Genomic DNA, 15,223 nt, shown 5'->3' with positions numbered 1-15,223 from the left:
TCAGCAAATTGAATCTAGCAAGATGTAAACACGGGACTACGTGGTGATACAAAAGGGCTCATCTGAGATGATTCAACATCAAATAATCAATGCGATTCCCCACATTAGCAGAAAAAAAAATGAAAGCAAAAGCATCATCCATTCAATTTCTCAAAAACTGGTGGGGGTGCTGACTCTGCAGCCTCGGAGAAGAGATGGGCTGTGAGAATTTTCACCAAAATGCGCGTGAGAACATCAGAGTGGAAAGACCCCCCACCACCACCACATAAGGTGGCTGTATCTTGTGCTGGTTCCTCTCCCACGGCCGGCATCATGAGCCCGGCAGCAGGTGCAGAGCTGTTGAGGGAAGTGAAAGCGCACCCACTGCGTGGAGTCTGGCCACGTGGGCGGCCATGCAAGCCGCAGAGAAGAGGCCAGGAACGGCTCTCGGGTCCTCTTGCTATGAGCGTGGTCCGCAGCCCCTCACGCCTGTCCACCCAGGAGGAGGGCGAGTTCTCTGTGTGGGGGAGGCACCCGCCAGGGGTTCTGTCCGTGGGCACTGGAGGGCTGCGCTGACGGGGCCTGGTGGACATGTGCTGGGTGTGGCGCAGGCCCCTCTCTCGAGCTGGCCCCACACTAGCCGTCATCCCATGTCACGCTTTCACCTCGCCAATCGCGTAGCCCGCCGGGGCCTGAGGGCAGCGTGCGCGCACAAAGGGCCGAGCCCGGGCAACAGCCGTCTGGCCCAATCCTCCCCGCGCTGAGCCATCAGGGAGCCCGCAGGCCCACGAGACACGTGCCGCCCTGCCTGGCATAGCGGATGGCGAGAAGCTAAATGTCAGGCCCATTAGTGGACTGTCCACACCCGCGGACTCCAGGATATCTTGTTCTTGAATGTCTTGAGGGGCATGAGCCAGGTATTAATATTTGCTGAACTCCCGCAGGTGGAAGAGTCACTAAACAAAGAGCAGTCAGCCAATATTTACCAAACAACCACTGCGCGCACACCGCGGGCGCTGGGAGACACGTGGACGGTGATAAAGGCTCGGGTCAGGGAGGGGCGTGCCCCCTGCCCTGGGGGTCCACGCAGCCCCCCAGTGCCCGCTCTGCTGCCCTCCAGAGGCCGGCTCGGTAAGTGCAGATGAGCAGGTGATGCTGCTTGGTTCAAGCATAAGTGCACAATGGGCAGCGTCCTGCAGGAGGGGGACACCTCGGCCTGGGCCTTGGTGTGAGCAGGACATGCCCTTGGGGTGGAGGCCCTAGGAGGAGGTCTTCACCGAGCCAGAGGCAGAGTGAGAGGAATGCAAACAGCTCTCCTGGGCGTCGGGCAGAGCAGACCCTGCTGAGACTTGGGGTTTCGTGGGGATCCTGGAGGCGCCTGCAGAAGGCCCCGGCATTGGCCTGCAGGTGCAGCTGGTGGAGGACCCAGCGCCGTGGGCACAGCCTTCGCCTCCCGTCTTTCCTGTGGCACAGAGAGGCTGCCAGGGAGGGCTGTGCAGGGGCTAGAGATGGGAGAGTGTGGTTCAAGCTTTTGAGGGTGTCCCCGGGCCCCTGAGCATGGGCTCCTGACGGAGGGACACCGTCCCCACCTGCCCTCGCGTGGGCCCAAGCGAGGTGTCGTGAGACTGCCTCAGTCCCGCGTAAGGGTCTTGAGCAGCAAACTCCTTGGACACCGGTCCCTCCCCACTCGGTTCAGGGAACTTGGCCCTGCCAGCCCCCTGCAGGGTCTCCCTGCCAGGACCCAGGGCCCAGAGCCGCTGTCCCACCTGGGGCAGGCCCTGCCTCCCCCCGTCCTGCAAGAAGCTGCAATGGGTGGCTGTGTGGAGAGGGTGAGGATGTTGGTGGTGCTGAGCTTGCGTGAGCAGCCCTGGCACAGCGCACTCCCTGAGGCCACAAGTTAGTTTTCTGGGAGGTTTTATGGCCCTGGGCAAGCGCCCAAAGGCCAGCAAAGGAGCAGGAGGCCCTCGCAAGAGGCGGAAAGAGGCTTATCGTCACTCCGGGTGAGCCTGGCAGCCCGCACTCGCTTATTTGCCCTCGTGGGGGCCACGGAGTCATAATTCAGTCTATCCGCGTGCCAAGGTGCAGACGCAGGACTGGGCAGCTGCCCGCCAGGCCGGAGGGGCTAATCGATAACTCCAGGGCCATTAGGGGCCCGAGCCTGATAAGGGTGCCAGCACGAGCCCTGGGGTGGTGCCCACCTCTTCACAGAAAAGAAAAGCCACGCGCCATTTTTAGGGTTGACCGCGAGTAACCCGCGGGAGCTCGGCGTGGAGCTGATGCGGAGACGTCGTTGGGACACGGGCCCGGTGGGATACGCCGTTAATAGGGTGTCGTTTCCTGACGTTGTGTCTCCCCGCTGGGAAAACCCCGGGTGCGCTCCGTTCTACAGGATTCCGGGCTCAATCTGCCGGATGATTCATCTGCTGAGGTCTGAGGATGAATTTTCAGGACTATTCATTTTCTTACTTTTCTCATTAGTTTCCTGTGTTTCTCGGCAGGTCTTCCCTTTGCTTTCAGCTTTGAAGCAATGACATTATGATTAAAAATTAGCCAATATGTTGCTAAAAAGACAGTGAAAACACAGAGCTTTAAAACCCGGTGGCCACCAGCATGTCACGGGGGGGGGGGGCCGGCGGGCAGGCGAGGCACGGGGTGGGGGGGGTGCCCTTGTCGTCAGGAGGGATGGACTCGGGTGCGGCAGGCTCCTGGCGAGGAAGGCAGGGCTCACGGTGAAGATGCAGCAGTTGTAAATACCTTTGTGCCCATAAAGGGGCAAAGGTGATGCCGAACGCGGCCTCAGTTTCCCTCAGCCAATAAAAGGAAGTAGTTTAGGGAAGGGAAAGTGGTTTAATCTGTTGCCGACAAACGAGGGCAGCAGACTCACGTCTGCAAGACCACGTCCTGCTCGTGGGCAGCGCCAGGGGTGTTCACATGAAGAGAAAAAGGGGGCGATGGCCGAGGGTCTGCGAAGGGGAGGGAGACGGGCCGGAGCGGAGAGGGTGGGCGCCCGCTGGCTTCTCTCAACAGCTGCTGTTTAACTCCCTTCTCCTGGGAATGCAAGAGGCAAACCCGTCAAACAAGGGGGAAATTGCAAGAAATATGGACAAGACAAACTTGTCAATGCTTCTCTGAGACACCGTCACTGTAACTGCATCAAAGGCAGGAGCAGGGGAGGGCGGCGGCCAGGAAGGCAGAGCCCGTGTGGGGAGCGCCCTGCTGCGCTCCAGTCGCCTGAGCAAGAGCTCGGGGGCCCAGGGGCTTGGGCCAGGCGGACCCTCGGGTACCTGGGAGCTGTATCCTCTGTGATATACATGAATAAGCAATCATAAATAGGTTTCAAATCCACACCGTTACCTATCCTGACACGTATATAACTTAAATCCCTGACAATAAAATTTCTGAAGTGCACCTGAAATAGTCAAACTTCTAGCCATGTATTTGTTCACAGAGAAAGCACTATGTCCCCTAACTGGAAATATTGCCAGCGCTCCATGATCAAATGCAACAAAACTAGAAAATAATGACATTTTTGAAAGGTTCTTGTCCATGGGAATTTAAATGTCTTTTGGTAAAGGCTTGTGGCTGAAAAATAAACTACAAACCAAAAGTAGGAATTTTTTTTTTTAAATCGTGATAATAAAAACACCACCTTTCAGTAGCCATGAAAACTATTTTAAATGGTGATCAGAGGAAAATGTGTAGTTTAAAACACACATTAGTAATAAATGAATTCAGTTGCCAGCTCGGGTAGGAAAAGCCTGATAACAGGAGCAAATATAAAGGTAAATAAATTCATGAAGTAGCTAAGAAAAAGAGTAGAAGTAACAATATGAATTATTGTTCATCGATTCTTTTTTTAAAAAACTAACCTAATCAAGAGGAAAAAAGAAAAAATTCTCAAATATACATAATAAGAATTAGGAAAACATTTGTTGAAACAGAGGGAACTTTAGAAATTATAAGGTTCTGCTCTGAGTAACTTTATGCAACTGATTTTGAAACTCTGGATAAAACAGGTAAGTGCTAGGAAATCCGTCTGTCAAAATTACTCCAGAAGAGCCATCAAGTGCGAATAAACCTTAGAAGAAATACAGAGAAGGTTATCAAGGGACAAGCCCATAAAACTTCCCATCCCAGACAGTCTTACAGGGAAACCTAACAAAACCTTAAATACCAAGTAGTCCAAGTGCTATGTAACTACTCTCAGACTTAAAAATCAAAGAAGGGCCTCCCCGGTGGCGCAGCGGTTGAGCGCTGGGTTGCGAAGCTGCCCGCGGCCTCTGCAGCGCCGGTTCTATTCCCGGCTGCTCCCCGGCCACCGGAGGAGGGTCCCGCATGGCGCGCAGACCTCTCCTGCCGCCCGCTGCTCCCCTCAGCAGTGTCCTTCGGTCCTTCTGCCTGCTCTGCTCCCCGCTCTGGCTCTGGTGAATCCTCTCACCCTCCCGCGCTTCTGACTGTACCCAGTGCTTGTATGTATGTATGTATGTATGTATGTATGTATGTATGTATGTATAAATAAATAAATAAAATCAAAGAAAATGCCCAACTTCTATCTAAAACTTCACTCAAATGTGTCATAAATCTAAAACTTCTAGAAGAAAACATACCAGGAAACCCACGACCTCGAAATAGGCAAAGACTGCTGGGAGGACCCAGAGAAGCCGAGTCTGTTCTCCAAGATTAAGGCCATGGGCTCTCGGACGGCGCCGCCGAGGAGTGGACAGGCACGTTGCTGAGCGGGAGAAACCCCTGCCCAGCTGATACGTGATCCAGGGCCCGCAGGGAGAGGGGTGCCGCGCTCCTGCAGGCCTGCGGCAAGGGGGCGGAGGCCCGCGCGGCCTGTGAGGGCTCCGGAGAGACCCTCCAACAGGGCAGCTGTAGGAACAGCCGCGCCGGGGAAGGGAGCGCGTCCATGGCGCTCCACACGGCGGCCAGTGCCCCGGAGCTGGCTGGAAGTGGACTTCTGGACGCTGCTGCTCATACACAGCCGGGGCTGATGTGGTTTTGGAGTCAGTGGGCTTGAGAGCCTGAGGGTCACGACCTCTACAGCTGGGTTAATGGTCCTGTTATTCCCCTCGACCCCCGCTCCCAGTGAGTCAGGTTCTGGTCTCGGGCACCTCCTCTCCAGGCTTTCTGTTCTTGTCCTCCATCAAGCCCACGTCAGCAAATCAAGAATGGCCCAGCCTCATGAGTGTAAGAGCTTACGACAGTGGCTGAGGTCACTCTGGGCGTTGGGGAGTGCTGTGACTGTGCGCAGCCAGGCCTTTGCCTGAACCCCAAGAGCCCCCGCGCCCCCAAGCACCACCCAACACTCCCATCCACGAGGCTGCCGTGGATGCCTGTCTCCAGGGCAGCCCCAGCAGGGGGCGCTGGAGGACAGCCGTGGCCTCAGGGGCGCAGGACTCCTGGGGGATCCCCTTCCACTGGCAGGCGGGAGCAGGAGCTCAGGGGTCAGCTCACACTCGAGGGCTTTGAAGGAAAAGAATGGGGGATTGAAGACACAATGGACCAAGAGCTACGCCTGCTTTCCAGCCGCATTTCTTGAGCTCACTGGGCAGCTGTAGGGGGGGCTGGTCCAGCGGGCAGCTGCTTGCTGCCAGTCAGTAAACAGACCTCCTCCTTTGTAAAGTTAGAGTTCAGCAAGATGGCTCTGGCCGCGCCAGCCCGCACCGCCTCGTCGCCCTCGCCTCTGCTCGTGAAAACACCCGCGCGGAGCTGCAGCTCTCACGCCCGACCCCCGACGCGGCGGCCATCAGGTCAGGCCTGGGCTTGGAGGACGAACTTGCACGCTCTGGGCTTGGCCTTGTCGGTCCTCAGTGTCTCGCTGGGCAGCATAAATGCTTCATCGTAAGGAAGAGATTAGGATCTCCAGTCCTGTGCCACCTCCTGGGGGTTGTGGTGGGGGGTGCCCCTGAAAATCATGGCTGCTTCGTTCTGAGTGGACAAGAACCCAGGTTTGGGGGTGCGGAGAGGAAGGAAGGGCACTGGCAGCCGCAGTGGGGCCGGCGCGTCACCCCACGATGTTCCTTTGGGGGTGGGAGTGGACTCTGGAGTCTCAGGATAAAGAAATACCGTGTTCTCGAGGGCTGGGGCAGAGGTGGCCCCCCAGCCCAGATCTGGGGCTTGGTTCAAAAGAGGGTGTTTCATGCTCATCAGTGCGGCCCTCTCCACAAAGGACATGACTTCAGGGGAGACTGGGGTGAGCACCAGGCAGGAGAGCAGAGGATTCTAGCAACGTGACGCAGAAGGTGGGGCTGGGCAGGCCATGGGGAAGCAACTCTGGCCCGAGGCCCTGCTGTCCTGACCTTTGATCTAGGCCCAACGACCCCACGTATGGGGAGACTCAGCTTCCGATTCCTGGCCCACGCGGGAGTCTCCCCTTCACAAGGAGACACGATGAGGGTGGACGCTGGCGGTTGGAGGGGGCCCCAACTCGCACGCCGGTGACCGGGCACCTGCTCCCCGAGGTTCCCTCACACAGGAAGGGCTGAGCCAACACCTAAGGAGGGTGAGACAAAGGCCTCTGAGCTGGTGGAGCCCAGAGTGAGGCAGTATCCGGGTCTGGCTCCCCAGAAGGCAGTGACAGTGGCTCCTAAAGTTCAGAGATAAACCCACACCTCCTGCTCGTTTTCCCCTGTCTGCTGGCGGGAGACGCCCCGTCACCGCTTTGGGGGCCTGAGCACCACCCTCCGGGCGCACACCGGCAGCCGGCGAGGTGGGCGCTCACAGGGCAGGCCGGCAGGACGAGGCATGAGGGGCCGGCTGAGACGGCAAGCAGGACAGGACTGCTCCCCTTCCTTCCAGAGGTTTCTCGCAAGAGCCGAGCAAAGCGGAGAGAGCAGGTGAGGTATCTGATGAGCTGCAGGAAAGGATCCGGGTGTCCTCCCGTCTAGCAGACAGAAAGGCCCTGCAAGGGTGACCGAGGGGAACCCGGAACCCCAGACTGTTCTAGAAGGGCTCAACCACCCTCACGTCCGAAAGAGGAGAGCAGACACCTGCTGTGAAGGGTCTGTGGCTGGTGAGCGGAGGGCGGGGAGGGCCCGCCGTGTCAGCTTCCCGCCCGTGTTCCGGAAAGGACCCTCCTGCGGGCACACAGGCCCAGGCGGCTGAGGTCCGAGCGCTCGCACGGCGCCAAGGCACCTTTCCAAGGAGCCCCAGGACGTGGGCAGATCCAGGGCTGGGCCAGGAGGCGAGGTCACGTCATCCACCGCGAGGTCCAGGACCCGGAGCTGCTGCCCCTGGGCCTCGCCCATGACCTCTCCTCCAGGAGCCCCGTCCCTCTTCCTCCTCGGTTAGTGTGTTCCCCTCGCTCCTGCCCAGCCACCTCCCGTTCCGGAGTCCAGCCCACGGCGTGGTGGGAGTCGTCGTGCCTGCGTGGCCGTGGGGCAGGGGACATGGCGCCTTTCGCTGGGCTTTGACGCTCTCCCCCTTCCGAGGGGAGGCACTCCGCAGCAGGGCAGAGTGAAAACTGATGGTCAGAAAGGGGCTGGAAGGGCGCCGCGGACAGGGCAGCGGTGAAGTTCTCCGCCATCAGCGGAGACGCGGGGTCTCGGTGAATCTGCGGAGGGGCTGGGGAGAGCCACGGAGAGCAGCTCCGCCTCTCGCTCTCCCGCCGGGCTTTTATTACAGATGCCAACAAGGGCGAAGAAAGCAGCGCGCGACTGTGTTTTTGCTGGCCCGGATGAACGCGTGACTGCTGGAAACTAGCCCCTGGCCGGCGGGGAACGTGCGCACCAGAAGCTCGTCCTCAGGGAACGCGAGTCAGTTCTGGGAAGAAGCTCTGCTTGCAGAACTGCCAACGTCTGGAGCTCCGTATGCGAGTTCACAGGTGCTCTCCCAAGCTCCAGCCCCCTGCGGGGCAGCAGCTCCCAAGAGAATGGGTTACTAGCAAAAGAAGAGAAAGATTATTTCAGGCAAAGCTTCCTTCCCCTGGAGAACGTGGGGCGGGGGTGTCTCACCCCACAGATGACCTCACAGGGGCTACCCAGGAACCCAAGCTTGGTTGTCTTGAGATTGTGCTTTGGGGGACTGGACTCCGCAGAGTTAGGTCAGAGACTGTCGGGTGGGGCCGAGCCTGACAGAGGCCACTCTGGCGTGTTCTTTCCGCTCCGGACTTGTCACCTAGCCTTGGCCTGAGCACTGTGGGAACACCAGAGCCGTGACTGGACAAACGGCAGGGAGGAGATTCCACGCCAGGTCATCTCCAGCAAACCGAGACTCGGCAAGAGGGAGGCGGGGAGCCCAGCCGCGGCCACCACCAGCACGGAGGCGATCCCCAACGCTCTCAGCCAGTTCTCGCCATTTTGGTGAAAGCGCTTGGGCCCAGCCAGGTGTGGCCGTGACTCAGCAGTCATGAGTGTCCACCGGGAGGCCCCCCACAGGTGACGGGCTTGGGTTCGTGATGTAAGAGTGTTGATACAGTAAGAGATACAAGAATTATACATGTTATAACAAATCGATTCAATTTTTCGTCAGACACAGGCCTGATGGGAGCCAGCTCTTGGGAACCAGCAAATCCAGCTCTCTTCTCAGATGGTGCCTCTTCTCTGTCCTGGAACTCGAGGTCCTGGGAGAGCGGCCCCGGCAGCTAAGGGAGCTCTCCTGCAGCAGAGACCCAAATCCAGGACCCGGTGCTGAGCCACAGGGCGGGCAGAGGACTGTGCGGTCCCGTCCACGGCTTGCCCGTGTCCAAGTCTCTTCCGACAGACGGAAGACGTGGCTGTGCGCGGAGGTGAAGGAGTCTGCCGGGCGCTCCCTGGGGAGATTGCTCTGCTAGAGCTTTGTCCGGTTTTGTTTTCAGCAGAAGTGATGGGCCCTTAAGATACTGAAGAGACTCTCCCGTCAGCAGCGGATCCAGTGTCCCTGGTGACCTCTCAGGCTGGGAGGGCCTGTAATGTAGCTGACACGTCACTGCATCATTTCTGTGACCGGCATTTACAGTCACGCTATTGGGAGCATCAAACCAGGTGGATCAAACTCCAGGAATTTCATGTAATGTTTATTTTTTTTTTAAGATTTATTTATTCAGGCATGCAAGAACTGGAGTACAGGTCAGAAGTTTGGCGGGGTGAGAGGATTCACCAGAGACAGACTGGGGGGCAGAACAGGCAGACGGGGGAAATACACCGCTGAGGGGAGCAGCGGGGAGACAGGAGAGGTCTGCTGTGCCGTGTGGGTAGCTCCCTGGCCGGGGATGGAACTCGTGCTGCAGGGGCTGTGGACAGCTTCACAGCACTGCGTCTTAACCCCTTGCACCTCCAGGGAGGCCCCTTCACGTAATGTATAGAACATTATAAGATTACTTGTTTATATAAGTACAGCCTACAGAGCTCGGCATTAGTCTTTGACAATGCTTTTTATGCAATTTAATATACCAAATCATGTCCTTCCTTTCATCAGGAGAGAAAGCAAATCTTTTGAGGTCACTACTGGGGTCTTTTTAGGATTGCAGATCATTACAATGTAATGGTTAATCACCTATTTAATTAAAGTGACAAGGAAAGATTTTAAAATAAATGCCAAGAGTTGCATGTTTCTGCGCAAATCTTAATTTGAGCAGACTGGGTTTCCCTGAGCCCAACCCGACAAAGACAAAGCTCAGTCTTGTTGCTGCAGATCACATTAAAGGTAAGGAGAACCCTCACCGTAAAGCAAGGTTTAAGGAAAAACCCTTTTTTTTTTTTCACTTTCATAAAGGTAAAAAAAAAAACATTGTTCTTATTTTTTTTTTAAGAGTTTTATTCATGCATACAAGAACTGGGGGACAGGCCAGAGGTGCAGGGGTGAGAGGACTCACCAGAGACAGAGTGGGGAGCAGAACAGGTGGATCTACTGAAATATGCAGTTGAGGGGAGCAGTGGGGAGTCGGAGGGGTCTGCTGCCATGTGGGTAGCTCCCTGGCCGGGGATCGAACTCCTGCTACAGAGGCTGCCAATAGCTTCATAGTCCTGAGATTTAACCCCCTGTGTCTCCAGGGAGGCCTTTTGTTTCTTGTTATGAGTAGACCAACCATCTAAGAAAATTTTGTCTTTTTAATAGAGACAGAAAAACCAAATTAAATAAATCCATTTAACCTGTTCCAAAGGCCCGTTCCCCACAAGCCCTGTCATTCCCACAGGCCCCTGGACCCACCGTGTTCCCTCCCTTTCGTCCTGTCCTTTATTCACTCAGGAGCAATCATTTCACTCGAGCAAAATTTCTTTCTTCTTCCCCTCCTTTTCCAGAGGAAAACCCTCTTCCTGGACACCCTCCCTTCCCTGGAACACACCTGTTCCTCTCTCCACCCTCCCCTCCAGCACAGGCCAGGCCGCGGCACTGGCTGGCCCACAGGGAGGCCGGCCCATGGCGACAGGCAGGCCTGACTCCTCTTGGCCACAGGTGTAAGCAGTTTCTCAGGCAAGCCCACAAGAGCAGCTCCATGCTCACGTTGAGGAGAATCTGACACGCTGGCCGCCAAGGTCCAGCTCTTTCCGCTCCTGGCCCTAAGCCAGGGAGTTTGCCAAGGGCTTTCTGGCCGTCCCTCTGTAGGGTAAGTGTTATCAGGCTCTTCTGCCCTCCTGCCATTGGGATTGATGATGGATCCCTGCGGTGCTGAATGCACGCCTGACGGTGGCACCTGGAGTGGGGGGTGGGCTAATGGAGATGGGATTCACCTGGGCTGAGACTGGGCTTAAAAGAGCAGAGAAGCAGGGCCTCCCCTGGTGGCGCAGGCGACTGAACACCGCACTGTGAAGCTGCCCGCAGCCTCTGCAGCACCGGTTCAATCCCCGGCCGCCGGGGAGGGTCCCACATGGCACAGCAGACCTCTCCTGCCCCGCCCGCTGCTCCCCTCAGCAGTGTATTTCAGCCAGTCTGCCTGTTCTGTTCCCCGCTCTGTCTCTGGTGAGTCCTCTCACCCTCCCGCGAATCTGGCCTATACCCCGGTTCTTGTATAAATAAATAAATAAATCTTAAAAAAAAAAAAAAAAAGAGCAGAGAAGCAGAGAGAACACGAGAAAATGCCAGAGAGCCCAGAAAGAGTGAAGCCGTGCTGGGGGCCGGGCGGCCCTTGCCAGTGGATCTCCTTGTAGGAAAAACGTCATCACAGAGCAGTTGCCACCTGTGTCCAGACGCCCCTCGCCTAGCAGGTGAGGTCAGGGCGAGCAGTCAGTTCTGAGGCACTGGCCCCGGGCAAAGCCTGAGCCTCGGGGCGTCAGGAAGGTCCTGGCACCGGGCTGAGCCAGCTCTACCCAAGGTCTTGCTTTTCTGAAAGATCGTATCGTTTTAATTGAGGTAACCTTGGCTCACAGCACTGAGATGCGGGGTGCAGGTCATCCCACCCACCCCCACGTGCTCCACCCCGTCCATGGGTCGCCCCACACTCTGCTTCCCACCCAAACACTTGACTTTATGAAAATGATTAGGCGTGAGAGTGAGCAAGTGACCTTGGAGCCCCGGCGCGCTCCGGGCAGCGCGGTCCTGCTGCGGGCAGCCGGAGCCCGGGCGGGGAGACTTGAGGGGCCACTCCTTGGTAGGTGAGTATGAGGAACGCACACACGTGCACACACACAAGCACACCTACGCACACCTCACACACCCTACATGCCACACATCAGGACACACCCCAGTGCCTGTACCTGTGTGTACACGCGTGTGTGCGTATGTATCACATGCACACCCATACGCACACGCACACACTAGCACGGCCACCTCTGTGTGGATGGAGACAACATGACAGTTAGCAGGTTTTAAGGCTTTCTTTATTTGAAGAAATAGTATCTCAGAACATTGACGTGGCTGTAAAGCAGACCAGGAAGACCCAGGAATTCGAGACACGGGAAACTGAGACAGTGAGTTTCTTCCATTTTCTCCAGAACATCCCGCAGTCCCGCGGGGCGGGCCCTGAAGCTGCCGCTCTCAGTAGTGACAGTCTGGAAAGTCAGGGTGCAAGCTGGTCAGTGGGCTCAGGAGCCGAGGCCCCCAGGGACAGGGCTCAGTCCAGGCAGCCCTCTGGGACCCCTGCACCCCCACCCCGTGCTGGGGCCATTCTCCAGGCCATGGGGGGACGCCCAGGGGTTTCCGCAGGATGAGGACTGTGCTCTCTGCTCCTCCCGCCAGGGGGTCTGGAGACCCCCCCGGGGAGCAGGGGGAGCCCTCCCAGGAAGGCATGGGCAGGCCTGGGGGTGAGACCAGCGGCGGCCCTGGGACCTACCTTCGGTGGACTGCGGGTAGAAGCACCAGGGCACCTGGCGGATTTCGTTGGAGAAGCAGCAGTCCCTGGAGGCGCACTCCTCGGGGCTGATGCCCGGGAACCCACAGTTCTTGCGGGCCGACACCTCCATCACGCACGCCTGCCTCTCTGCTCGGCACCGTCAGGGAGCAACACAGACGCGGTCAGGGGCACCGGCTCCCCAGAAACTTCTGCCCCATCCTCCCAAAGCCACCGCTGGGCATGGGGCCTGGGCCAGGGAGGCTCTGCTGGGGGCTGACCCCCAGGACCATTGGGTGGTGGGGGTGGGGCTGCCCTTCCCGCCAGGCTCACGAGTCAGAAGATCTGGGGTCCCTTGCAGAACGGGGGGCCCACAGTCCTACCCTGAGAGGCGGGCGAGTCCTGTTTGGCCGTGATGGTGCAGGCTCCCCTAGCAACCGCTGGGGGCCTGCAACATGCCGGGCCGGCTCCCTGGAGGCCCAGAGCCCCCCCACCACAGTGCCAGGAGCGTGAGGGAGGCATGGGCGCCCCCCCCCACACACACTTGTGTGCTTCCACACTGAACCCCCTTTTGGGAGCCCCTTGGAATTAGGACTTTTTAGCCTAACACACATGGGCATAAAATCCCCAAAGATGGCCCAGAACCCTGGCGTCTCGGGGCTGTCCCCCAGACGCCGCCCCTTCCCCAGAAGCTTCTTCCCCAGTGACGCCCCAGCCAGCTGGCGCCCGAGGCTGTCTTTTGCCGTCAACTACAGTAAGACGGGTGGTTCCCGGCCCGGGCGTACCTTGCTTCGGGAGCGGGTAGAAGCACCAGGGGACCCCAGGCACGCTGTTGTCGAAGCAGCACCCGGACTGGAAGCACTGGTCACTGCTGATGCCCGGGAAGCCGCAGTTCACCCTGCCCTGGGGGCTTATCCGCGAGCACCGGCAGGGGGCTGCAGAGAGAGCCCGGCTCAGCCGCCGCCCGCACCTGCCCCAGGGGCCGACGGGACACCCCGGCCCAGGCCGCGCCCCCACCCTGCCCAGCCAGGCCGAGTCCTCTGGTGGATGGACAGGCCTTGGCCGAAACAGTTTTATTAGTTAAAGGAAACACAGCTTCAGGGAAGAGGTGGAGGACGGGCCCAGGCCAAGCTCAAGACCAGGCTGAGCAAGATGGGACTCGGGTCCCCGCTCCTGCCCCAGCCCCACCAAGCCGGCCCCAGCCCTTGCGGTCACCACCGTCCCGGGAGGCCTTTCCGGAAGCGTCCAGGCGTCCCTCCCGGAAAGCGCGTGGGGACACAAACCAGCCTCGCGGGCAAGGACCCGAGAGGTAGGACGCCTGCAGCTGCTCTCCAGCCAGCCAGCCCGGCTGCTTTCCTCTCTGGGGCGCGCCCGCCGAGGGAGGGCGGGGGACAGAAAGCAGGGGCGCAGACCTCCCCTGGCTGGAACCCTTCTGGGTTCCCGCGGCTCCCAGGTGGCCCATCTCCCCGCGGAGGACCGCAGGGTCACTTACAAGGCTTCTGAGCCCCCGCCAGGGTGCACAGCCCCAGGGCCAGGAGTGCCGCCAGGAGTGGGACGCCCAGAGCTCTCATGTCCACGCAGCCGTCCGATGCTGCAGCCGCCGCCTGCGGCCTGGGCTTTATAGGCGCCCGTGTTTGCTCAGCAAGCACAGATAGGCCTCCCGCCCGGCGCCGCCCCGCGCCCTCTGGCTGGAGCAGAGCCCAGATAGCCGCCCGCGGGAGGCGACGTGGGGACAAGACAGCCGTGGGCGAGGGTCGGGCTTCCGGGGTGCCCCTGCCCCTGCCCCGCGGGTCGTGCCAGGATGCCAGCGTGGAAAGCTGGCCGTGCTCCGTCGGCTGCCAGTGCCCACAGGGTCACACCCAGGAAGGGGGAAGCCTTCCCCGCAGCGAAGTGCATGGCCGCCGCGGGGCTCTAAGGGCACCGGGTGCAGGGCGCGGGGGAGGGGAGAGCCCGGCGGGCGGAGAGGAGGCTCCCGGGCTGTGCCCAGGGCCGCACGGGGGTCTCCTGCCCCTGCTCTCCTCTGGGGAGGGGTCTGCTCGCATGGAGACAGGTTGGCCGGGGAACGGCGGCCCAGGTGAGGGCAAAAGTCACCAGTTCCCGTCAGCAAGGCCCTAAAATTCACCACTTTTGCCTCCCTGGCAATTCCTTGGGTTTCTAGAAGCCAGAACCCAGCAGCCCCTTGTGCCCAGGTGTGGGGTGGATGAAGTTACCCCTGTGGTCCTGGGTGGCGTGACCCGCACTGGCCGGGAGGCGTGGGTGCTGGCACGCTCGCCCGTGACTACCTGGGCCAGAGCGCGAGGGGTGTGAGCGCTCACACCTGTGCCCACAGGCGAGGCTAAAGCCGGCGCAGCTCGGCGGGGGCCACTCTGAGGGGCGCCCACGAGACAGAAGGCCAGAGAGGCCGGAGGGAGAGCTCACAGCTTGGGGGGCTGGGGCTCGGCTGCCTGCCTCCCAGCCGCCTCCCGGCCCCCTGCCGGCCGCCTGCCTGCCGGGCCCCCTTCCCGGGGAGAGGGCTCAGTCTGTCTGCCGTGGGCTCCACCAGGCTGAGGCTCGGCGGCGGGAGAACGGAAAGGAGTGAAGAAAGGGAGTGGGGGGGCGCGCCCCAGAGGAACATGAGGCCCTCGGGCAGGAGGCGCAGGGGGCCCTAAGTCCCCGGCGGCAGCGTCCCGGGAGCTCGCCTGCAGGTTCCTCACTAACTCAAGGAGCCCAGAGGCTCAGGGACCCACGCGCAGGCTGCAGCACCAGGGCCACGCGGGGGCCTCCGCACTGAGCCTGGGCCGGCCCTGAACGAGCAGGGAGCGGCCGCTGCACAGCGCAGGGCGCAAGAGGAGCCTCAGGAGCCGGAATTCCGCCCTCAGGAAAGTCCTCCGTAAAGAAAGGCAGAATACTTTTCGAAAATAGGTTTTATTTTTCAGAGCAGTTCTAGGCTCAACGCAAAGTGGAGCAGAAGGCACAATGAACTCAAAATGTCTTCCTTTTAGATGAACAAACGCTGGGGGCAGCTGTCACGGCAAGGCTGTGCCAGGGCCTGAGTTCTGGGTGGCGCCGCAGTGGCCC

This window comes from Talpa occidentalis, unplaced genomic scaffold, assembly GCF_014898055.3.
Source record: "Talpa occidentalis isolate TD23 unplaced genomic scaffold, MPIMG_talOcc4v2.1 talOcc4.4, whole genome shotgun sequence".
Lineage (NCBI taxonomy): Eukaryota > Metazoa > Chordata > Mammalia > Eulipotyphla > Talpidae > Talpa > Talpa occidentalis.
Note: the sequence above shows the minus strand (reverse complement) of the source record.